General features: G+C 39.9%; 1 protein-coding gene across 6 annotated transcripts in view; it reads left to right on the top strand.

The window, feature by feature from the left end:
• dab1a (DAB adaptor protein 1a) overlaps positions 1-24,864 on the top strand; it is a 210,211-nt gene that overhangs the window by 104,997 nt on the left and 80,350 nt on the right. For 4 of the 6 annotated variants that reach the window (XM_030132444.1, XM_030132445.1, XM_030132443.1 and 1 more), the window contains exon 1: positions 21,408-21,668. The gene's annotated coding sequence lies outside the window, so the exon portion shown is untranslated. Of the gene's footprint in view, positions 1-3,463; positions 3,521-21,407; positions 21,669-24,864 lie in introns of those variants that run through there. The other 2 variants (XM_030132440.1, XM_030132441.1) reach the window with 1 other exon arrangement.

Below are 24,864 nucleotides of genomic sequence, written 5' to 3'. Positions count from 1 at the left end.
TGGGTGTCTGTGTTTGGGAGGTGAAAGCGAGGGCAAGACACAAAGTGCGAGAGAGAGAGAAGGGTGAAATCACACATTTTGTAAATTGCATTGTTAAGACTGTTTTTGCTTACCAGTAATGCTAATGTGACACTTAAGTAATTGAAAATGAAAACAGAATTAGAGTGAAAGAGACGACTAAAGAGAAGGTAACAGGAAATGACTGGAGGAGAGTCTCAGCATTACCATATGTAGTTCAGGATGGGGGATGGAATTCATCCTGACACAGTTTGTTGTTGTGCATCTGTGCAGCACAAGAGCAAACACAGTGGCTTCATTTTCATGCTCTGTGGAAAGAGAATTCAATTTTTGTCTCTCTTAAGCACACCACTGAGAACTTGTGGTGTTTCTATAATATCTTAACGTTAAACTCTCCCATCTGGAAACACGATCAGTGAGGAAAGTTAATTGAGAGAGAGCAGAGATACAGATTCTATATTGTGTTATTATACAGCTCTCGAAGTGTTTCTGTTGTTTATAATTGGCTCCTTTAATAAGCCTGTTGAGAGTTTTAGCAAAGTGTATTATCTGTGTTTATTCCAATCATTGACCAAATGCACAAAGCAGTAGAGACAGGATAAAGATCACGTCCCTTTACGCTAAAACTAGATCCTCTCCATTTGGAAAAGCAAACAACATTAAAACAGATAAATAACATTTTCCTTCTCTGTAGTTTGGGGTATTTCATGTTGTTTTTTTCAGTTTCTTTTGATTCTCAGTTGTAAAAGAAACCTGTTAATCAGTAAGTAAACGCCAAGGCTTCTGCAGATTTCAATCAAACTGCAAGATTACGCACTGTTTTTTTTTTACCTAATTAGAAACAAACAAAACTAAGACACTTTAAGAATAGTTGAATGTCGGCTCATTAAATATGTGTTCTGTGATTACCAATATTTCTGCATGCACAGTCTTTAAAAGTAATATAGTGAGCACAACAAAAGCCCAGTTTTTACTCAAACATGTAACAGACTGAAGGAGTTTTTAACAAAGATCCATTTTTTAGGTGAAATCACTTTTTTTGGGTTATCTAATTGAGATGAGATTAAAAAAAAAAAAAAAAAAAAAAGCAAAACAGCTGTTGTATGTGGTTTTACATACCTGGTAGTTTTACTCCTTTAACCCTTTAGCCCCTGATGTGTCTGTCGTGAGCTTTCTGAATGTATGATTTATTTTGAATATTCATAAAAATTCAACCATTTGCTCAATTAGAAAAGTTTCAAAACACGCTGAGAGACTAGACCTTACACTTTCCATGTACATCTTAGCATGCTCAGTATACCCTCCACCACCTGTGTAATGGGAGGCAAAACACAGAGCAATGAGTGAGACCAACTTGCTATAAAAATGGATGGTTTGGGCTTTATTTATTTATTTATTTATTTACATCATTTTCCTTGTCATTTTTTGTCATGTTTGCAGTGTTGTCATGACTTTCCTTTTTTATTTTTTTTAATTGTGTTTTTACCAAGTTTTGACCATATAACTGCATTTTGGAGTTTAACGACGTGCCAAAAAGCAACTGGACTGAGGAGCCCCAAAGCAAAAACTACTGGGCCATAATTCAAATAGTTGTTGTTCAGTGTGTTCCAGTTCACAGTTCATGTTAAACCAGTGTTTCTCAAACTGTGGGGCAGGCCCCCCAGGGGGGGCACGAAGGCTTGCCGGGGGGGCATGGGATTACTCCTGGGTGGAACTAATGTTTTGGCATTGGAGCACCCTGGACTCATTTTAGGGACGTACAACAAACAAGTCTACTGCCATGGTGGTCTGTCACTAGACTAGACAAAGAGTTTAGGTTTGGAGAATGGACAAGGATTGGACTGGAAAGAAAAAATGTGCAATGTTCCTGTTTTTGCCCAGTTTGTACAGTTTGCTATTTAATGTTCTGAGATGTGCAATGTAAACGGTCTCATTGCATCCACTGATAGCGTTAAAATGTTCATCTTTGTTACCAAAATTTGTTTGTTGTTTTAAAAAAAGTAAATTTATTGTCATAGTTGTGAGATAATTGTGCATTTCCTATTTAGATTTGGAATGTTGTCTCAGGGAGCAGCCTTATTGGGTTTATTTGTATTGTTCAAGCAAAAATCTAAGTTATTTTTAATTTGAACAACAATTTATTCAAGGAAAAGCAAAAAGTATTATTACAGTATTGATGTTTCTCCACCACTGTTACAATGTTGATGAGGTTGAGGGGGGCCTGGAGATTTTTGGTCCTCCAAAGGGGGGCCCAACAGAAAAAGATTGAGAACCACTGATGTTAAACATCCTAAATCTCTTCTTGATGTACATTCTGAGTGCCTTATTTAGTAAAAACCTGTAAAACTTCAATTCCTCTCTTTGTCTTTTTCTGTCATTCCACCCTGTTTTGACCCTAAATTGAATCACCTGCTATGACGCCTCTGTAGCCGCAAAGTCTGAGCAGGCTGTTCCATTGGAATACTGTCTCAGGGGTTAAAGGGTTAAGCATATGTACCATAGAACTGAGCTGTTTTTACAGAGATGAGGACACAAAATAGACATTGTTTATTTTCTTTATTTTCTGCAACACTGGAATTGTGCATTGACAGTATCAACAGACACACTGTGGTTCTGTCAGCCATTTCCTAAATATTGTATAGTATCTGTCCAAAATGCATCGCCATCACAGCACCTCAGCCCTGCACAAACTTAGGGAAGACCCTGAGTGTCATGTTTTTGCAGTAAATGTAGCCTAATATGAAGAGCTGGAGTATAGCTCTGATGTCAGAAGTTAATTAGAAGCACAGTTAGTCACCCTCACCTTCTGACCCCTATCCACCCCTCCCTTTGCCCTCTTGACATTTCTCCTGTTCTGTCTTTCACAGTTCCTCCGCTGCTAATGAGCTTATTCTGAACTGTACATTATGTCTTTGTACTGTGCAGATATTTTTCCAGCAGTACGAAAGATGTGGCTATTCATTCCCACCATGTCTCCAATTAGATCATCCTTCTGTCATCTCTGCCTTTTCTCTGTATCCTCTTGTTTCCCTCACTGCTGATGTTGGAAGCAGGTTGTAAAGCCGGCTGCCTTACCCAAATGGAGACGAGCCCTGCGGTCAGCATAGTTTTGTTACCGAGGCAGACTCACATTAGCCTCTTTAGTCTGCCTGTGTGTGTGCATGCGTGTGGCCCTGTGTGTGTGTGCGCATATATGTGTGTGTTTTGAGGCTGTGTGTGACATTAGCCTTGCAGTCACAGGTAATGATCTCATCTCCCCGCTGGTGACTAGAGGCACACAAAGAAAATTACACACACACAGAGTAAGAGGGAAAGATGGGGAGCAGAGATTGGTATTGTAATGGTACTCTAATGGGCTACCTGACAAGTGCTTTTTCTTAATGCTATACCATCCCCCTCCCTCCCCCCCCTCCCCCTCCTTGTTTCTCCCTCACTCTTTCTCCAGGTGCATTTTCCTTCCGTGAGGAGCAGTGATATGGACACGAGGTGTGAAAAAGTCCAGGTATGTCTTTATTTTACGCTGTAAAGTCTCTCATGCTTGTCTGCATCCCATATTTCCATCTTAGGAATGATGCTGCCTTTTCATCAAATCATAGGCTGCTGTTTGTTATGGTTGGTCTATCTTCTGTTGAGCTGTTGCGAAGCAAATTTGTCTAAGTTCCCGTACCGAATTTTGAAAGAGTGAATACAATAGGATGAAGTGAAAATGGGGATAATCCAGAAATACAGCAGTCATATCTATGCAGCATGTTAATCATACAAATACCCGAGCACTGTCACACAATGTCACTATAAACCAGGGCTGTGTGTTTAAATCTGCAACAAGTGATGCATGTTAAGCTTCATGTATGCACTGTCTGTAAGAATAGTGAACATTATGACCAGGTTTGCACCTTTAAAAACCCATTCTGGATTGCAAAATGATCCGATCCTGTATCTGTCATCTCAATTTAACAAACTTTAGGCTGCTAGATGCAACAGTTGTTTAACTTTCAATCCTGCAGTCCATCCACCTGCTATCAGTTGTGATGTTTTGTAGCTCTGAGCAGCCTCTCCACCCCTCAGACACACTATGATGCTCTTATATTCCTGGTTTTCTATTTTTCTATTTATACCCACTGAGATGAGCAATGAGCCCCAGGCAGCCTTCACTCACCATCCCCAGCACACGTAGACACACACCGGCAGAGAAACACACCTTCTCCTCCACACACATACACACACACACAAACACACACGCACACACACCCTCACCCACACACACACGCTGTGAGTTGGGGCTGAGGTGGAGGTTACAGGATTTCATCAACGGCGTGTCTGACCATATGAACTAATGTAACGTGGTTAGCTGCATTGTCAGGCCTCAGTTTGCACAGGAGTACCTGCTGTGTCCTTGCTTTCAGCCTGTGTTTGGCTGCACAACATCAAAGGGAAAATTCATGCCATAAAACTAACGTCATTCGATTTTCCATTGATATTCCACATGCTACGTTTGCAAACATAAAAATTTTGGGGTAATTTTATGAGTCTACGAATACAGCTTTTCAGTTGGAAGAGAGATTTTTATGTGCGATGCATCTCTGGGGTAAAAGCTAATTTTGACAGAGACACAAAGACATAAAGGGTTATCTGTTGCATGCGCATCTTGTTCATAGAATACATTAAAAACACAGGGTCTTACTGCTCAGAGCTTAGCAGCGTCACAGGATATTCACCATATTTACGATACACGTATTCCTTTTAACAGTGGCAAGAGTATTCAGTATGCTTATGACTGAATGGTTAAATCCATTATTTTACACTATAAGCAGATAAAGAGTAGAATAGAATATTTTTATTACTCCGGGGCTGATAAAATGCGACCATTAACCAGGACAAGAAACATTTGCTCTCAGGTTTATGCATCTGGCTTGTATTATGGACCAGTACAAGATAAATAAGGAAATCATGCAAAGTTATTCCAGTAGAGTCCTAGAATACACATATGGGCATGGGAATATGCAGATTATGCCAGCTTTAATATGAATCCATATACAGTATTCATTCTACTAAGGCTGTAATCACTTCCTCTAAGGATGTTCAGGTTTAGATATGGTGTATTTCTAGTTTGTCAGTCAGCAGAATGAAGCCTAAACTTCTACACCAATTTTCATACATTTTGCTGGAAGAGTGTCATGTGCAAGAAATAAGCCATAAAATTTTCAGACAGAACCAGGAAAAACAGAACGTAAAGTATTTTTTATGGAGTGTGACTGAATGAGTGGACTGGTGGGCTTTGGCCTTGTGCCCTCAGAGTGTCCTGTGCAGAAAAATACCACTTTAATTATTAATTCATCTTAATCTGATTTTCTTCACGTACATGCCCATTTGTGGTTTCAACAATAGACAGAAAACCTTCAGTGATATGTGGTTTATAACAGTATAAAGTAGAGTTCAGTCTGCAAAAATGCAGACTAATGTTTTCTTTTCCTAATTTCTAACTTGTTTTGCCCATGAAATCAACTTGTTCCTCTAATTACTGCCAGAGGACGAGTACAAGAAGGAAAGTGTGTAGGTGAGGCACATATGATGTATATGATAGCAGGAGAAAACAATTAAGTCAGCCATTAACCCTCTTGTTTTCTATGACCTGAAGTAGAAGGTGAGTTTATCACATTAAATACATTCCTGCACTTGGGGCACATACACTCATCTCAACATACAGCACACAGAGAAGACAAAGAGAGTAGGAGTAGTAAAGCCAGTTAAAAATGCATGAAGACAACATCCATGAGAAACAACGGATAATGCATTATTTACAATATTGAGAATACACTGAATCTATGTCAGCTTGACTCGTTCCACCTCCTCTGCCCTCTTTTCCCCTCTCTCATCCTCCCAGTGCTACCATCACTCTCCCCTCCACACACACTCACACACACACATACACACACTGACACACACTTCTCCAAACCTCTTGTTGAGTAATTCACAGTGTTTATTAGAGGTTGAACAGGTCACTATCATAACTCCTCAAACCAGTGGAGCTGTCAGGTATACAGTTGAATCTACAGTTTGTGCTAATGCTGAATTTTTCATTCGATCTTATTTATTTGTGTTTTGTCGTGGTATTTCTGATAAGGATTGGTCTTCGGTTGTGACGTGTCCGTACTAATCTCTGTGAATAGACACTTCATTTGGATGTGGATATGAAAGGTGGCTACATTCTAAGAAATGATATGCTGGCTCAACGTAAAAAAGATTGAGCTAACAATTTGCATGGATCTTTTTAAGTTATTTCAACTTGGCCATAATTGCGTAAATGCCACAAGACTTCTCTAGTTAGGCAAACACTATTACTTTAGTACAAACAACATGATTTACTTTGTGCTCTACAAGCTTAATTAAGTCAAATCAACTTAATTTTTTGTTTTCTTCTTACTTTTATTCTACTCAAAAATGTCCATGCAAATTGTAACCTTATTTTTTTTGAGTAGGCTTAACTTATTTCTGTATGTCAGAACAAATTACACATTGCAATTCCAGTTTTATGATCAAACTGTTTATTATAACACCATGCATCCCAATTGCCAGAACTGACTGCATATAAAATAAAAGATATATGCTACAATTTTAAATTAGAAAGGAGCAAAACATGTAGTATCCAGTCCTTGCATAGTTAAAACTACTGTTGCAGAAATTCAGTGCCATTTAATAACCATAACACCATTCATCTTCCGTAAAACAAAATCTAACAAGGCTAATGTTATGGTCGAATTGCTACATCAATTAACTAAAAGTCTTACGTTACTAGCTTAAACGTTACCACCTCTAGCTGAGAAAAAGACTTTAGTGTGGTGTAAAAATGATTTCTTGTCCTTTGTGTTGATAGTTATTAGCTGTTGTGAATAAAACAAAGCAAAATTATGCTTATCAAGCCTTAAAGTTTAGTAAAGTTCTGTGCAAAATCGCGTTTCTCCCTTTTCTTTCTGTTTCCCTCTGTTTCTTGTGGCAGGTATGATCTGTCAGCAAGACATGCCCAGAAATGTCAGCTTTGTACACAGCATTTAAAGGAAGCTAACAAGATTTTTAATCTGTACTAACTTAATATACTAATATGTTAAGGTAGAAATGTCTGTTCAAAATCAATATGTTACTAAGTTAACACTGTTTTCCTTATTTTTCTTTCAGACCAACTTAATAAAATAACTTATCAATTGATTACAATGTGTAACAAACTAAAATTTTTAAGCAGAAAAAGCTCTTGATTTTAAGCTTAACTTACAAACCCCATGAATCATTTCTTAGAGTGTAGAATAAAGCTGTATTTACTAAACTTAGGGTCAGGACCCAAAATGGTTCATGGATGTGTTTTTATTGGGTCCATAACTGGGGCTGTAAAATGTAAATTAACCCTTAAAGACCCAAACATCCACCCATTACCAAAACCATCTATTGATCTAAAATGTTTCATACCCGTTGATCCACTAATCCTATCAAAACATGTAAATAATTGGTGTAAAATGTAGTTTGTCATCTTTTCATGATCATCAGATATGACCCATTTGGACGTTCAGAGGCTCCGTAGTGAACATGGAAGTGCTGTCATCTTCTGCAACATTAATTCGCCAGTAAAACCTACAGAGTTTGATAAATGACAGTGGATGGAGACACTTGTTTTATATTTAGTTAATGATGTATTTTACTGAAAAAGTCGCCTTTTCTTCAGTTTTCTCTGTTTCTGATATACCGTAAATTCCGGACTATAGACCGCACCTGAATATAAGCCGCAGAACCTAATTTTAGAAAGAAAATCAATTTTGTACACGTATAAGCCGCGCCGGTTTATAAGCCGCGGGTGTCCACCAGTGGTGATTTCTCATAGGCTGCAAGAGAAGCCCGGCTTCCCCTATCATTACAAAAATTAAATGGTTAAATATGTTTGGTTGTGTTGACATTTCATTGACTACACATATGTTAAAACACGTTCATCTCACAGACGAGTTCGTTCAGAATCAGCTTTATCACAAATCATCTGACTCCATGTTGTTCACTTCTCATACATTTCCGTTGCGCTGTTTCCTCATACGATCTATGGTCAATGCATTTCCCCGTTGAAGCCTGGCTTCTATGGGAGTCTATGAGACCGAGTGGAACCTTTTTTTTCATTGCGCCAAAACTGGAGTGACAGCGAGTGTATATTGAGGCACCGACACCGCCAGTGGCTCACTTCTGGTACCACGGCACCTTGAGCCGCGCGGCTCGGCACCTCAAGCCGGTAATTGGATAAAGGTTTTCTTTGAGTTCAAATGAAATTATTCCCTGTATGTAAATGGGTATGATATGTGTGAGCTTGCTGTCATATCTACAGGTTGATTCGTTGTTAATATGATGATTAAAAAACAAAAGACAAAAAACAAGGCAATAAAAGGATAGTAATAAAAGCACATTTTCTCTTTCTTTTTTTTTGTCGATGGACTTATCGGGGTTTCCTTTGGATTCGTGCCGATACAGGATTGACTTGCTTTTGCGCCGGCTGTGGATTCACGGACTTAAAATGACTTGAAAGACACTTGAAAGTGAACAAATTTTTGTTTTTCGTTAGAGTAGGACTTTTAATTTATTTTTAAAATATAAAGATTAAAAACAAGTAATTATGTCTGTTGTAATTTCATTTTCATTTAACATTACGCACGACGTGCGCATTAATTCTGAGATGCTTTAAATTTATGACGGTCTCTGGAGAGCTTTATTGGGTGTTTTCATTCAGAGTTTTGTTTTGTATATTTGTGAAACAATATTAACATTTGAAGGTTTACTATTTTTCCTTAAAAGTTCCCCTTTTGTGTGTGTTAATATTAACTTTATAAAGGTTAAGTTGTTAATGTTATCCATTCCTGCATACCTGGTAACAATAGACAGATTCTCCCCTGGGGTGTGGCAGGCAATAAGGGAAAATCGTCGTATAAGATGCGTCGGAGTATAAGCCGCAGTGTTTGAAGCGTGGGAAAAAAGTAGCGGCTTATAGTCCAGAATTTACGGTAATAACCCTCGACTTTAATATGAGCTTTTATGGACGTGCACATGAGCAGTAAATTTGATATAGGAAAATACCTGATTTTCACATAAAAAATGCAAAATACAGAGCATCATATTATAATAAATGGTGATAAATCACTTAAGAAAGGTTGACATGAGGGAAAATTTCATTTGGGAACTGCAACAAAAGTAGCACTGAGTCTTTATGGGTTAAAATGGAGGTGTACTCTTTTTTTTTTTTTTTGGCTCTGCTGCTCAATTGAGTTCAGATGCTGTGTTTAAGGCTTTCTCTCATTTGCAAACCTTGACCTAAAAATGTGATCACTTCATATTTGTGACTTCTGTGATCATGTGCATGAAATGAAAGCTAAATGTGTGTTATTTGGAGAGGAAATCAGTAAAGAGCTTGGCACTCAAAAAATTGGATAGTCAGAGTCAAAAAACAACGGCCAGGTAAACGTTTTGTTTTAACTACAGAAAAAAATAAATCTTTGGATTTTGTGATGTATTGCTACTCATCAGTTTTAGCTGTGACTGACATTGTTATGTTTCTCCTGGACTCGTTTCTTTGGTGAATTTGGCAGCAAAAGTCAGTAAAAATTGCAGATGTTAAATTCCTAATGTCTTTTGGGTCTCTCTTGAACTGTAAAAATTTGCAGCCCCTGTATTAAGGTTTTATTTCATTAGAGGTGATCTGGTGCACAGGATTTTGTGATCATAGCAGTTGGATAAAATTTCTAATTGTAGAGGTTCAATATTAAGCTATTAAAAAAAAGGTAATTCATTTTCTCAGTGAGCGTTCACTGGATTAGCATCATAAAATAAGATAAGACCTGCCATTGGTGTTTTACAGCTGTAAGTCCATTGTTGTGAATTTATTTTACTTAACCAGTATCTTCATAAATGACAAAAACATGCAAAGCACAGTGATGGAAAGATCTATGACCTGTGAGGATGTTGCAAAATTCATCAAGAGAACAAAGCTGTCCAAACAACCATTGTGTAGAGTATAGGAGGTTTCTGAATCAGCTGGGGAAAAACTTATCTTAATTGATCTAGCTGCATCAAGCGGCAGCCCTTCTCAACCAGAAGAGATGTGGTCTGTGTGTGTTCTTATGAAGACAGCATGGGATAGTGGTTCTCCACAGGGATCTGCTTTGTGTTCATAGATTTAAGGTTTGGTGCTGAATCATAGAGAGAAATTGTGTTTATCAGAAGAAGTGCAGCAAAAGCAGAGCTCACATAATGCTTATTTTATAGTTTTTTATCTGGGGAATATGAAACTGCCTGAGATTGTATACAGAGGCATGTATGTTATATATTATTCTATTTCACTACAACTGCACAAAGTACTGCAGGACTAAAAAATTAATCAATAGATACAGCAAAGCTGCAAATTGTGACAGGCAAAAATTAGAGAAACATTAATACTTTATTGACAGCATTTTTTTCCAAGAAAAAAATCAATTAAGTCCTAATGTTGCTGCTAATGCTGTCACCTCCAGTAAGACCATGTTAATCCTTTCTTACTAATAACCTCCCTTAATTACTGTGCTGCCACAAATTGTGTTCCTATTTTGATACATACACATATTTACAATGTTTTAAAACAAGATTAATCTATTTTCATGTCTCAGGTTATTTTTTTTTTACAACCACAAACACAGCCTGGTACAGGTACAACAGGCTGTTATGCCATATTGCCAATGTAAAACCTGACATTTATCACAGAAGGCATATCAAGCAATCACAAAAATAATGTTTATTTACCCTCAAAAACCTAAACAACCTCCAGCGACCAAAAGCCTCTGCTAACCTAATTTGTTGAATAACTTTGGAACCATCAATCCTATCAATGAAGTTAAATAATTTGGGTCAAATGCAGTTCCTCAGCTTTTCACAGGTATCAGATATGACCCATTTGGACGATCAGAGGCTCTGTAGTGAACATGAAAACACCACCATCTTCTGCAACACCGATTGACTAATAAAATCCATGTAGTTTGATAAAAGACTGTTTTTACATTCAGTTAGTGATACGTCAAAATGTGCAAAATTCTTAGGCTACCATTATATTTGTTGTTTTAGCAAAGTTTTAATGACCATACATATGCAATTCTCAGATTCTGTATTAAGTTAAAATCAGAATATATAGCAAATATGTACAGTATTAAAATAAAAGTTTCAAGGAAAAAAATGCTTAAAGTAAGGTATTTAGTTCTCCTCCATCCATCCATCCATCCATTATCTTCTGCTTCTTCTGGGGCCGGGTCGTGGAGGTAACAGTCTAAGCAGGGACGCCCAGACTTCCCTCTCCCCAGACACCTCCTCCAGCTCTTCCGGGGGACCCCGAGGCGTTCCCAGGCCAGCTGAGAGACATAGTCTCTCCAACGTGTCCTGGGTCTTCCCTGAGGTCTCCTCCCAGTGGGACATGCCTGGAACACCTCCCCAGGGAGGCGTCCAGAAGGCATCCAAAACAGATGCCCGAACCACCTCAGTTGGCTCCTCTCGATGCGGAGGAGCAGCGGCTCTACTCCAAGCTCTTCCCTGGTGCCTGAGCTCCTCACCCTAACCCTAAGGGTGCGCCCAGCCACCCTGCGGAGGAAACTCATTTTGACCGCTTGTATCCGGGATCTTGTCTTTTCGGTCATGACCCAAAGCTAATGACCATAGGTGAGGGTAGGAACGTAGATTGACCGGTAAATCGAGAGCTTCGCCTTTCAGCTCAGCTCTTTCTTTACCACAACCGACCGGTACAGCAACTGCATCACTGCAGACGCTGCACCGATCCATCTGTCAGTCTCATGCTCCATCCTTCCCTTACTCATGAACAAGACCCCAAGATACTTGAACTCCTCCACTTGGGGCAAAGACTCTCCACCGACCCGAAGAGGGCAAACCACCTTTTTCTGATCGAGAACCATGGCCTAGGATTTGGAGGTGCTAATACTCATCTGTCTCGCTTCACACTCGGCTGCAAACCGCCCCAGGGCACACTGAAGGTCCAGGTTCGATGAGGCCAACAGGACAACATCATCTGCAAAAAGCAGAGATGAAATCCTGTGGTCCCCAAACCGGACACCCTCCGGCCCCTGGCTGCGCCTAGAAATTCTGTCCATAAAAATTATGAACAGAACCGGTGACAAAGGGCAGCCCTGCCAGAGTCCAACATGCACCTGGAACAGGTCTGACTTACTGCCGGCAATGCGAACCAGACACCTGCTTCGGTCATACAAAGACCGGACTGCCCTTAGCAAAGGGCCCCGGACCCCATACTCCCGAAGCACCCCCCACAGGATACCACGAGGAACATGGTCAAACGCCTTCTCCAGATCCACAAAACACATGTGGACTGGTTGGGCGAACTCCCATTAACCCTCGAGCACCTGATGGAGAGTATAGAGCTGGTCCAGTGTTCCGCGACCGGGACGAAAACCGCATTGTTCCTCCTGGATCCGAGGTTCGACTATCAGTCGGATCCTCCTCTCCAGTACCCTGGAATAGACTTTCCCCGGGAGGCTGAGGAGTGTGATCCCCCTGTAGTTGGAGCACATCCTCTGGTCCCCCTTCTTAAAAAGGGGGACCACCACCCTGGTCTGCCAGTCCAGAGGTACTGTCCCCGACTGCCACACGATGTTACAGAGATGTGTCAGCCAAGACAATCCCTGCACATCCAAAGACTTAAGGTATTCAGGGCGAATCTCATCCACCCCCGGAGCTCTGCCACCGAGGAGCTTGCCAACCACCTCGGTGACTTCAGCTTGGGTGATGGACGAGTCCACCTCTGAGACCTCAGCCTCTGCTTCCTCCATGGGAGACGTGACAGTGGGATTGAGGAGATCCTCGAAGTATTCCTTCCACCGGCCGACAACATCCCCAGTCGTGGTCAGCAGCTCCCCACTTCCACTGTAAACAGTATTGGTGGCGCACTGCTTTCCTCTGCTGAGGCGCCGGACGGTTTGCCAGTGTTTGTTCAGACAATATGAGATTTACTACATTCATTTTCTGTTTTACATTCATTCAACACATCTAATGTTCTTTAATGTTCATCGTCATGGTGACACTAAATACAACCTTTAGCCTGTAGAAGCCACTTAGTGCTTACCTTTTGTGTGCTTCTAATACTTTGCACGTTATATTTTCTGAGATCGTTGGAGCCAAAGTACAGTTTTGTTTGTTTATTCCTCTTTTTTGTTTCGACCTTAATTCATCATGGGTGTTGGTATGGGTGTGTGTGAGGACAGCCCCAAACAATTTTCTGACCATGAGACACAAAGTAAATTAAATTGGTCGGCGTTTTCAGTGTTTTTTATTTTAAGCAGCCTATTTTGTTTATTTATAGAGATTATATAGAACAATGATTGTGACCTATAATGAACACTTGGACTTGATATTTGTCAATAAATGGATTGGCATATCCAAAGACAAAGAAAACCATCTGGACATTCATTCATGCACATGTCAAAAAATACAACAGGTTGAACCCTTCCACACCATAGTAGTAGCTAAAGGTAAAGCCACTACAGAGATAATATGTGCACAGTATTGAAGACTGAGAAATATGTTTAGTATGTTCATTCCAACCCTATGAAAGCAACAAAGCCAAAGCTGGTCTAAAAGTTCTGCACAGAGCTGTTTTCTTTAGGTGTCTATGTTCGGATACAATAACTTTCACAAGGCCAGTAGTTAATTGTTTTTCAATGAAAAATGAAAAATTCATAGGATAACATAATAAATGGTGATAAGTCACATAGAAAAGATACTGTAAAATATCAACTGGAAGTCACCACCAAAGGTCTGTAAAGGTTACGGAATGAAGATCAGTGTGTTAGAGTGGAAGGGTTGACAATGCACCTGATGATCACACATAGCTGAAATTGGTGTGAAATCAGTGTTGTTTGTGTCTCCCAGGCAACAGATGCATGAAACATCTTAATGACATATGATGAAACATGACGGATTCTCCCAGAGGCAGACGCCCCCAAACTTACACATCCTGATAGAAGCAGAAACATGTGTGATATATCAACCTAGCATGTCTTTTTACCTAAAACCTCCTGTGAGTTAACACACACACACGCACACACAAAAGTTCCTCCTCCTCTTTGTCGGAACCAACTACACACAAGTCAACCTGTCACCTAGATTTCAGTTTTGAGTGTTCCTTAGCAGGCTCTCTCCTTCTGACTGTCTCTTTTTCATTTCATGTTCATATAGAAATAGAATAAGATCTGGTCATGTTGTCAAACCATCTACACTCTCTATCCCTTAAATATCTCCACATGCCTCTTCACATCTGTCAGGCAATTGATATTCTGATCCATTGGAGGTGTTGTAGCAGGAGCAGTGTTTCTCACTGTGATATTCCTGCTTTATCGTGGGGATCATCCGACGTCATAGCTCCGTTCCTGCCCTCTCTGTGTCTTTCATTCACTCCTGATAATTCACTCACACATTCAGCCAAGACGCAGCACCCTGGTGTACACAGCTAAATTAGCAACAAGAGAGACAGTAGGTGAGACAGGTCATCGTGTGCTTGTGTGAGCATTTGGGTCAAAGCTAATCTCATTCCGAGCCAGATCTGTTTCTCAAATTCACCTCCAGACATATTGACGCCTTCTCAGAGGAGACTGTCATTTAAAGCTGTCAACTGATGCTTGATTACAATGTCATGTGACTGTACTACATGGGGAAATAAGGTCTGAGCTGCCAACTAAAAGAGTTGTTGTAATGAAAAGGAAGCAATTTATAATTAAGGCTTTTAATGTGGTGTATAAACACATAATCATAAATCATGTCTTTATCAAAGTTAGTTTTCTAATGAACTAAATGTGGACTAAAAAAGAGAGGGGAATTTATCTTGTTTTGATAATAGTAGCTGCTGCTCCTTAATCCTTTCACCTCATCTTTTTCTTCTACATCCTGTCTAATTGTTGTCTCGAAAGATGCCAGTTTAATATTCACTCATCCATTAGTGAAACATGTTTTAATGTGTTTCATTCTGAACCTCGTGTCTGTGCTGTTTAAAAACTCATGCATTAGTCAACATCTTGCATGGCTTAAGGTTCTAATCAGGCTTAGTGCAATATGTCCGACGAGGCTCTGACAGTCGCCAGCTCTCACTACCACTGTACTGTGCCTCTGATACTGTAGTTCAGCAGTGCAGACATGTGCCCAGACAATTAGAGAACTGCCTTTGTTGCCTTTAACGAGTTTGACCCGTTTTGCTGATAATACGCATAAATTTCCATTCTTTCATCCTTCCCTGTTTTTTCTCTCTGTTTCTTGTCTTACTGTCTGTTCCTGTCTTGTCTTTTTTCCCCCTTTCTCTATCTCACTCTGTTCCTTTCCTGCATATGTGTGAATTAGAGGAATCCTAATCCTGTGAGGAGTGTTTTGTGTGAATAGTATGAAGGAGCTGACCTTCACATTCTCACTGTAGATCATATCCATGTGGACATTCCCATGGATTATCATAGAAGAGCTAGGAAGTGGCATGTGCCTATGTGTGTATGGAGGTACATCCAATGACGTGTGTTTCTACGTGACTGATTTGTGTGTCATATAGGATAGACAGGAAAGAGAAGGCTAGCTGCTCGCTTGCCCACATGAGCATCCAGGAGTTTATCTGCTCAGCCAAGCTGAGACAGACAGAGGCTACGAAAGAGTGGAGGAAGGTGAGTGAGGAGAGTGTGAGCAAGGCAAATGCTGGGGGAGGGAGATATGGCAAAAAGGGCAGAGATACTGTGGGAGGGAGATAGACAGGGGGCTCTGCACAGATAGGTATGGTAAACTACAGCTACACTTAGGTAAGAAAACACAGTTGGGAAGCAAAGGGTGAGAGGGGTGGGACACTGAAGGGAGGATGGGAACAGTGATGGGTGGGGCTTTGTGATAGGAAGTGGTGGAGTTGGGGAAGAGAAAAGATATGGGCTGCACGGTGGTGTAGTGGTTAGCCTGGGTTGGATTCATTTCTATGTGAAGTTTACGGGTTCTCTCTGGGTACTACGGCTTCCTCCTACTATCCAAAGACAAGCATTGATAGGCTAATGGGTCTACTTAAATTATTGTTTGTTTCTATATATGTCAGCCCTGCAATGAACTGGTGATACATTCAGGGTCTAACATTTATTTCAATATAAAGTAGCTCCTTGTTTTGGATAATCCCTTATGGTCCAACTACAGTAAAAATGAATTAAAAAGTAAAAATGTGGGTCATTTAGCAACACTAATCTGTCAAATTGTCCCTAAAATGTCCCATCAGAGATTTTGAATACCGTGTTTTTGACACAATTTTATTTTATTTTGAATATTATAAAAAAAAAAAAAAAAAGAACAAGGAAAAAAAAAGTAAAAAAAAAAAAAAAATTCAAAAGGGAGCGGGATGAAGTGATCACAAAGTCCCATGTCAGTTCCTCAAAGTACCTTAACAAATCTTACACATTCATTCATTCATTCATTTTCTGAACCCGCTTTATCCTCACTAGGGTCACGGGGGTCGCTTGGAGCCTATCCCAGCTACATAGGGGCGAAGGCGGGATACACCCTGGACAAGTCGCCAGTTCATCGCAGGGCTGACATATAGAGACAAACAATCACTCTCACATTCACACCTATGGGCAATTTAGATAAACCAATTAACTTATCAGTGCATGTCTTTGGATGGTGGGAGGAAGCTGGAGTACCCAGAGAGAACCCACGCAGACACGGGGAGAACATGCAAACTCCACACAGAAAGGTCCCACCCCCCGTCAGCTGGTGTTGGAATCGAACCCAGGACCTTCTTGCTGTGAGGGACGAGTGCTATCCACTGCACCACCATGTCGCCCAATCTTACAATCTTGGTGTTTTGTGCAGGATTGTTTAAAATTTATTATGAATCTTACACATGTCATAATAAATTTTAAACAATCCTGCACAAAACACCAAAAATATTATCCATATCAAAAATAAACTGCGCATTTCATAAGTGCATTTCATAACAATGTTTGACATACCAAAATAAACTCTGTCCATTTCATAACTGTATTACACATATAGATAGACTTCACTTCAAACATAAGTAGGCAAAAGAAATTCCAGATCCAAAAGAACACTCCAATATATGGAAATAAATCAACAAAAAAAGAAAACAAATATCGCACAAATGTACAATGATTTCATTGTGACTCTTCCACAACACTCAATGTCTGATGTTGGAATCAAGTTAATAGGCAAATATGGGGTTGACTAGATGAAGAAATAGTAGTAGATGTTTAACTTAACATTGTCACTTGTACTTTAATCCTTAAAGACCCAAACAGCCACTGGCGACTAAAATCATATACTGATTTAAAATGTTTAGTAACTTCTGATCCACTAATCCTATCAATACATGGTGTAAAATGCAGTTATTCATCTTTTCATGGTCCTCAGATATGACCCATCTGGACGTTCAGAGGCTCTGTTGTGAACTCGGAAACACTGTCATCTTCTACAACACTGATTCACCAGTAAAACCCATGGAGTTTGAGCAATGACAGTGGATGGAAACACTTGGTTTATGTTCAGTTAATGATACCTTTGCTGAAATAGACACTTTTTCTTTAGTTTTCTCAGTTTCTGATATAAAAACCCTCAACTTTAATCTGAGCTTTATAAACATTTACATGATCAGTGAATTTCATATAGGAAAATATGTGGTTTACACTGAAAAATACAAAATACAGATGATAATGATGTAATAAATGGTGATAAATCACTCAGAAAGCTTAAATATAGAGGAAAAACTCATTTGGAAGGTGCCATTAAAGTAACACTGGGTCTTTATGGGTTAACTTAACTAATGTTGACTGAGATTCAGCTTCTGATGCACGTGGTGAACCCTTTTAAACCAGTGCCATAGTGGCCCTGTTCCATGGGTACCAGGAAAGTCAAAACAACAGGAACCTTAATTTCCAGCCTCTGATTTACCCGACTCCTTAACAAATTCTAACTCACACTCTGCCTTAAAATATATATATATTATTGCTGGGCAGCTATTAAAATTTTTGGGCCTGGAAATTTTTAATTCCACATTGCAGTGCTTCCAAACAACTTTGTCCTTCTCAACCCCACCATCTGAAGACATTTAAAATGAAAATGTCCATGTAACAGACGGGTACTTTTCTCCATGTTTATGTCCACTCCAGTTTATTTCCGCTTGTGAGTGATTGACAGGAGTCTCAAGCCCACTAATGAGTACTAATACTAATAAGCCCAATAATATCTGATGTTCAGTTGTTAAAAGCAAACAAAGGGGGCCCTCTAGTGGTGGGAATAAGTTGCACTAACGTATGTTTTGTCCTTGCGGTGTTGCCGTAGTCAGTTAGGACATAAGAAGGAACTAACAGACACGTTTCTTTCACTCTGTTTGTTTGACCCCAAAAACGTTTGCCTGTGAGTATTTTATGTTCAGTTGTTGTTAGAATGAATAGTATAAAATATCTCTGATGTGAACCTTTGCTGCTGGATAAAAGACGTTGTAAATCTTAAATTAATCTGTAAATGCTAATTGTTAGCATGTCTATGGATTTTCCCATTCAAGTTAGCATCGAGCTTATTACATCGTAAATAAGTAAAGGTTAGTTCAAAGGCTGGCATATTATATCTAAACACAACCAACGAATTTACATAAACTTAACATGGGCCTGCATAAAGAATTAGCAACCCATCTCCGACTGCTAGCATAAACAAATTAGCTTAAACATGTTAATAACACATTGTAATAAACATGTTTCTAACGGCACGTTTGCATGTGAAATTACTTAGCAAACAATAGAATGATTGATACATACAGGTGTTGCTTCTGCAGGAGTTAAACAAAGTTTGATTCAGCATTACTTGGAAAGTTCACTTTCTCCTCTCAGCTACACGCAGTTCACACAGGGCACTGGCGCTTGGTGTGTGTGGAGCACCAAAATAAAAGTATGAGTTTCAAAATAAGAGTCCGTATGTATAAATGAACTAAGACTTGCTTGAAAGGCAGAACGGCATTAACGGGAGATTTAAAAAACTGTCGGCGTTATTTAATGAATGCGTTAACGCGGTAATAACGTGTTAACTTGCCCCGCCCTAATATATATATATATATATGTATGTATAGGGTGGGGAAGCAAAATTTACAATGAACATTTAGTTGTTTTTTCTCAGCAGGCACAACGTCAATTGTTTTGAAACCAAACATATATTGATGTCAGTCATACCTAACACTATTATCCATACCTTTTCAGAAACTTTTGCCCATATGAGTAATCAGGAAAGCAAACGTCAAAGAGTGTGTGATTTGCTGAATGCACTCGTCACACCAAAGGAGATTTCAAAAATAGTTGGAGTGTCCATAAAGACTGTTTATAATGGAAAGAAGAGAATGACTATGAGCAAAACTATTACGAGAAAGTCTGGAAGTGGAGGAAGCAACAAAAAATGTACCAAAGCTTTTATTAAAGCTCTCAAATCCAAAATCCTAAAGGATCCAACCAAATCCATAAGAAAAATGGCAATTGAACTTGAGGTAGACAACAAGACTGTTAGAAATGCAGTAAAATATGATTTGAAGTTAAAATCTTACACAAGAACACCAAAACACTTGTTGACAACAGCAACAAAACCAACTTTAGCAATTTTTGGGAATCATGTTTATGGCCGCCTTCTAGCCCAGATCTAAACCCTCTGGATTATGTTATTTGGGGCATTTTAGAACATGCTACCAATAGAGCATCACACAGCAATGTCGACTTTCTTAAAGATACTATTAAAGAAGAATGGGAGAAGTTGTCACCCGAATATTTGAGGAACACTTGCGCAAGTTTCAGGAAGCGTGTGAAGGCAGTTATTGAGGAAGAAGGAGGACACATAAAATAAAAACATTTTCTATTATGTAAATTTTCTTGTGGCAAATAAATTCTCTTGACTTTCAATAAACTAATTGGTCATACACTCTTTCAATCCCTGCCTCAAAATATTGTAAATTTTGCTTCCCCACCCTGTATATGTATGTATATATATATATATATATATATATATATATATATATATATATATATATATATATAAAATTTAACCTTTATTTAACCAGAAAAAAGATCCCATTGAGATTAAGAACCTCTTTTCCTGGCCAAGAGACAGCGTGAAACACAACATATAGTTACAACATACAGTTACCTCATACAGTTACAACAAACAATAATTTACAGGACAAGTGAAAACAAATCATACTGTTATTTGATCAGCAGAAGAATTTCCTTGAGTCTAAACCAGAGAAGCAGCATTCACTGTGACGCTATTTAAACTCAGACAGCAGCACTCCACATCCATTCAGGGTGATGCTCCTGTGTGAGGAGGTGGAGAAGAAATGGGACAGGTAAAGGTCCAGGTGAAGGAAAGTGAAGACAGGGAGGTGTGGATTAAAAGGGTCAAGCTAAACAAGGTCGAGGCTTAAGGGAGGATGGAGCAAAAGCATGAAAGGCGTGAATCTGCAAAAATACTGGGTTCAGTTAAGTCAGCATTGCATCAGCCTTTCATAGTCCTGTTTCCTTTGTGAATCGCCCACTAATTATTCAATGAAAAGTTCTCTGTAGTGTCAGAGTTGCATCTCCCGGCCCTCATTTCTTGTTACTTCCAAAAACTTGCGTGTCTACACTCAAAACAGGAAAGTTAGACATCATGGTGAGTTTGCCAAGTCCATGACTCACACACACACACACACACACACACACACACACACACACACACACACACACACACGATCTGGAGTGTGAGACATAACTGCGGGTGGTTTTTCCAATCAATAGCCTACGCTGAATGACGAGGTGAAGGCTGCAGCGTAAAGGATGCTGGCGGACAATCATGAGCAATGACTGAGTTCACCCCATGGCTTCACTGTGTGTGTGTGTTAGTGTGATGATGCTGAACTTTGGACCCTACAGTCATCTTTTAACAGAACTTCATCTCTCTGACTGTTTGACGAAGCACACCCACCATCACCATTACTATTAAATCTGGTGACGTTAGTGCTGCAACTTTTTATTTCGAACCTAAAACCACATCAGCTCTGCACTTCTTTCATCTTTCTTTTTTTCCCCTCATTATAATTCAGTTAATATACAGTTTCTAAATCCTTCCCCATTACCCAGTGCTTTTCTTCCTCTTCACCCCCATCCACTCCCCTGCCACCCCCCCCACTCCTTGAAAGCTGGAAATCAGGACAGTTCAGCAGTGGAGGGGTTAAGATGAACCCTGCTTTGTGATTGGCTGCCGGCCGGCGGTCTGAACCAGCCTACAGAAAGAGGTAACCAGGCAACCTCAGAGAGAGAGAGAGAGAGAGAGCGAGAGAGAGAGAGAGAGGGAGGAGGGAAGAGGGGCCAGAGGAAAAGAGAGAGGAAGAAAAAAACGCGCTGAAAAGAAGCCTGGCATAGTTTTGTGGGGATTGTGGAAAAAGATGTAACGAAGCTTGCAAGCGTTCTCCCCGGGATGGAAAAGTGGATTACTGTTCCTGCTGAAACACACTGTGGATGCCTGAATAAACCAGGAGGGGGATACGCGGGAATGAATGGATCTAAAGGCTTTTTGCAAAAATGGGAACTAACTGTGCACATTTTCGCTGTAGTGTAAAGGTAAGTGGCCCAAATGCGGACAGTCTGCACGGATGCGCCACAAGTAGCGAATCATTCCGGCTCTTTCTTTGGATGCAGCCCCAAAAAAGTCTGCAGCCTACTTTTTTTTTTTTTTTTTTTTTTTTTTTTTTTTTTTTCTTAGATCGGTGTGGTACAGTTAGTGATGCTTTAAGGAGCCTGTGGATTCAGTGTGTTCTGCTTCTATCACTGCAATGAATTATCTATTACTGCTGCTGCTGCTGGTAGTGGTGGTGGTGGTGGTGTTAGTGGTGGTGCATCGTGGGTTTTGGGCGGGTGTGGAGGAGTGACCCCCTGCCCAAAACCCAGTCCTGATCAGGGTCCGGATGCATGTTTGAATGTGTGTCCTGTGTGTGTGTGTGTGTGTGTGTGTGTGTGTGTGTGTGTGTGTGTGTGTGTGTGTGTGTGATCTTAGGCGGGAGAGATGACAGTGGTTTTTGCTGCATTTTGCGTCTGCTTGAACACTTCCGTTCTCTGAGACTGCCCCTGTCACTGCGCGTCACATTATTCAGTCATTCTCTACAAATGTGTGAAATCACAGCAAGTTTTTAAGTCCTTTCCCGCTCATGAATATCTGTGCTGGTTAATGTGCTCTCTCTCCTTGGTGGTGTCCCTCTCCCAGTTGGGGTTTTCCTGCTGCTGTGTGCTCTGCACAAACCCTGGGACTTGACACTGGTCTTCTATTGGATGGTGACTTTATCTTAATTGTGCTTAATGGTATTTTAATCTAATCTGGTTTTTCTGTGGTAGATCTAGTGTTTTTTTTTTTTTTTTTCGGGGAGGGGGGGCTTGCTGCAGTTCTTTGCTCCTCTAAGCTTATCTTTTATATTTTAATGTAACTTTTACACATTTATTTTATTCTATTCATGCACTGGTTAAAATGGTCCACTCTGCAGGAGAATCCTTAAGTGAAGTGTCAGTGTAGTAATCTAATCAGTGGAGTGTCTTTGCTACAGCTGGGATTCAGTCACAGAGTTTGAGCTAAAGGAAAAGGAAAAGAAAGGGACAGAAACACAGAGCTGAATGGGCGACCCGGTCAGTTTGCTTTGGGGGCCCAGGCTCCGCTGCAGCTAAAAGCCGCATTAATCATGGAGCTGCTTCTCTGCAGACACACTCCTGCACTCTCTCTCTTTCTCTCTCTCTTTCTTTCTGAATAGGTTACTGGGATTCATATGCAGTAATATTCACCACGTAGTGACAAGGCGTCAAACATAAAACAACAGGGAGTCATTCATGTAGCCTCCATGCAGTGTGTGCATCCCAACCAGCTGTCTGGTTTGTGCATTTCAAAGACAGTTTATGTGAGTATTTCCACTTTGTCAGCTCTTAAGTGCTGCAAGCCAGTGGAAACCCTGTAGGCTACTACTCACTCTGTTTTATTTGCCTGTTGGCTGTTATTACTACTTTGTGAATTAAGTTTTGACAGCTGTAGGTTTATAAGTGCTGTCTAGTGTTAATATGTAACAGTGAAATATTTCCTTCAGTAGTCTGTGCAGATACTGTTCCTAAGGTTCTAGTCACCTGCTCTATTATGATGTTTGATGATTGAGTTTATATATTTGCTAGACCATAAAAGTTAGGGTTTTTTTTTGTTTTTATGAAAGTAAAAATCTTAATGAGACCCTTTTAACTGCTCCATACTGTCACCCTGTTGCTAGGTAAAAGACTTGAATACTTTCTCTGCTCCTGCCAAAAAGACCTCTTACTTCTGCCTGTATTAGCCCAGCAGGCGACTTCAGGTCGTCATAGAAACCCAAAGAGTATTGTGTGGAAACTCTCAAAGAAAACACTGTTGAGGACTCCTTTCAGTTCTCATCCCCGTCTGTTCCATCTACAGTCTCAACATTCCTTTTATTTGTGACCACTTTCTTTCAGTTTTCACAACTCTGCCTGTCTGTTGCAATTTATGTCTTTCCAAAGCAGTACAGCAGGGTTTGTATCTGTGTACTGTTTAACAGTGGACAATGCTTTTTGCATGAACATTGGGTAAAGTCTGTAGCTGAAAAGACTGTTTTTAGGCTGTGCAGTCATGACATCAAGAAATCATTGTAAGCTGGAGCTTACATTTCCAGTTCCTAAAGCTTTTCACATCCTTTGCAAAAGTAGGTCTGTAACAGTGAATTTGTATCTCAGCTGGAGACATGGTGTACCTCTGATCTGGAAAGACACGGAACATTTTTATGCTGCACAGAAATTCGTCTTTACCATGTAAATGTCTGTTTAAAAATGACAACCTGCAAAGATTATATTAAGCACAGATCTTCTCTTTAACTCCGTTCTGTGTGAAGTTTGAATCACAGTGCTGTTGCTATAAAACTCAATGAGCAAACTAAGGTTTAGCATCTTGCAAAACTCAATCACCTAAAAAGCTGTAGGACCAACAAGTGTCTGATGTAGTCTCAAGTGTTCAACTGTTGTGTAGCTGTGTATGCACGAAGCTTTTATGAAGAGTAACACAATCAGTTGCTACAGTTTCAACACTCACTCAACATGTGGAAAACATCCAAACAGCAATTTATCCTATAATATCTCTACACCATAGGGTTGAATGTAACCTCAACATTTGCATAAACATCTACTTTTCTGAGGCACTCCAGTGACACTTGTTACTATGGATACAATTCAGCCCCACAATAAATTGATAGCCTGTTTAAGTTACCTGCTACAACGTGCCTGTGTTTCACTGGCGTTTCTTAAATTAACTGTGGTGAAAACAATGAGCAGGCAGCTGCAGTCGAATTAAACTGGTGCATGAAAATGACAATCATTCAGTGTCAGGTTCGGTTTGGGCCATTTTGTACCATTCTGTTCAGGTTTTTAATGCACATTGATGGTCTGTTGGGTGAATACTGGGATGCAGAGAAAACTAAAATCATATGTTTCAGTTGGAATTCACAGCATTATGCACTTTCATACAGAGATCTTCAAATGTGTTCTTTCCAAGAGCTGAAAAATAATTTGTGTCAGAGTGTGAAAACATACAGTCTTCGTGTTACTCTTATGGATTCATCAGGAATTATGCAACAACTGTGTGCTTCTTCTCCTCCTTGGGTCTTAGAACAGAAATTCTGCCATTTCTCCCCTCCCCTCTATCTGTAATGCCCAGTGCACCTGTGTCAGCACAGCTCTGACTCATGATTGAACCATGGTTGACTTCTCCTCAGTATGAGCCGAAGAT

This window comes from Sphaeramia orbicularis, chromosome 4 (genome assembly GCF_902148855.1).
Source record: "Sphaeramia orbicularis chromosome 4, fSphaOr1.1, whole genome shotgun sequence".
NCBI lineage: Eukaryota > Metazoa > Chordata > Actinopteri > Kurtiformes > Apogonidae > Sphaeramia > Sphaeramia orbicularis.
This window is presented reverse-complemented; position numbering and strand designations above follow the sequence as displayed.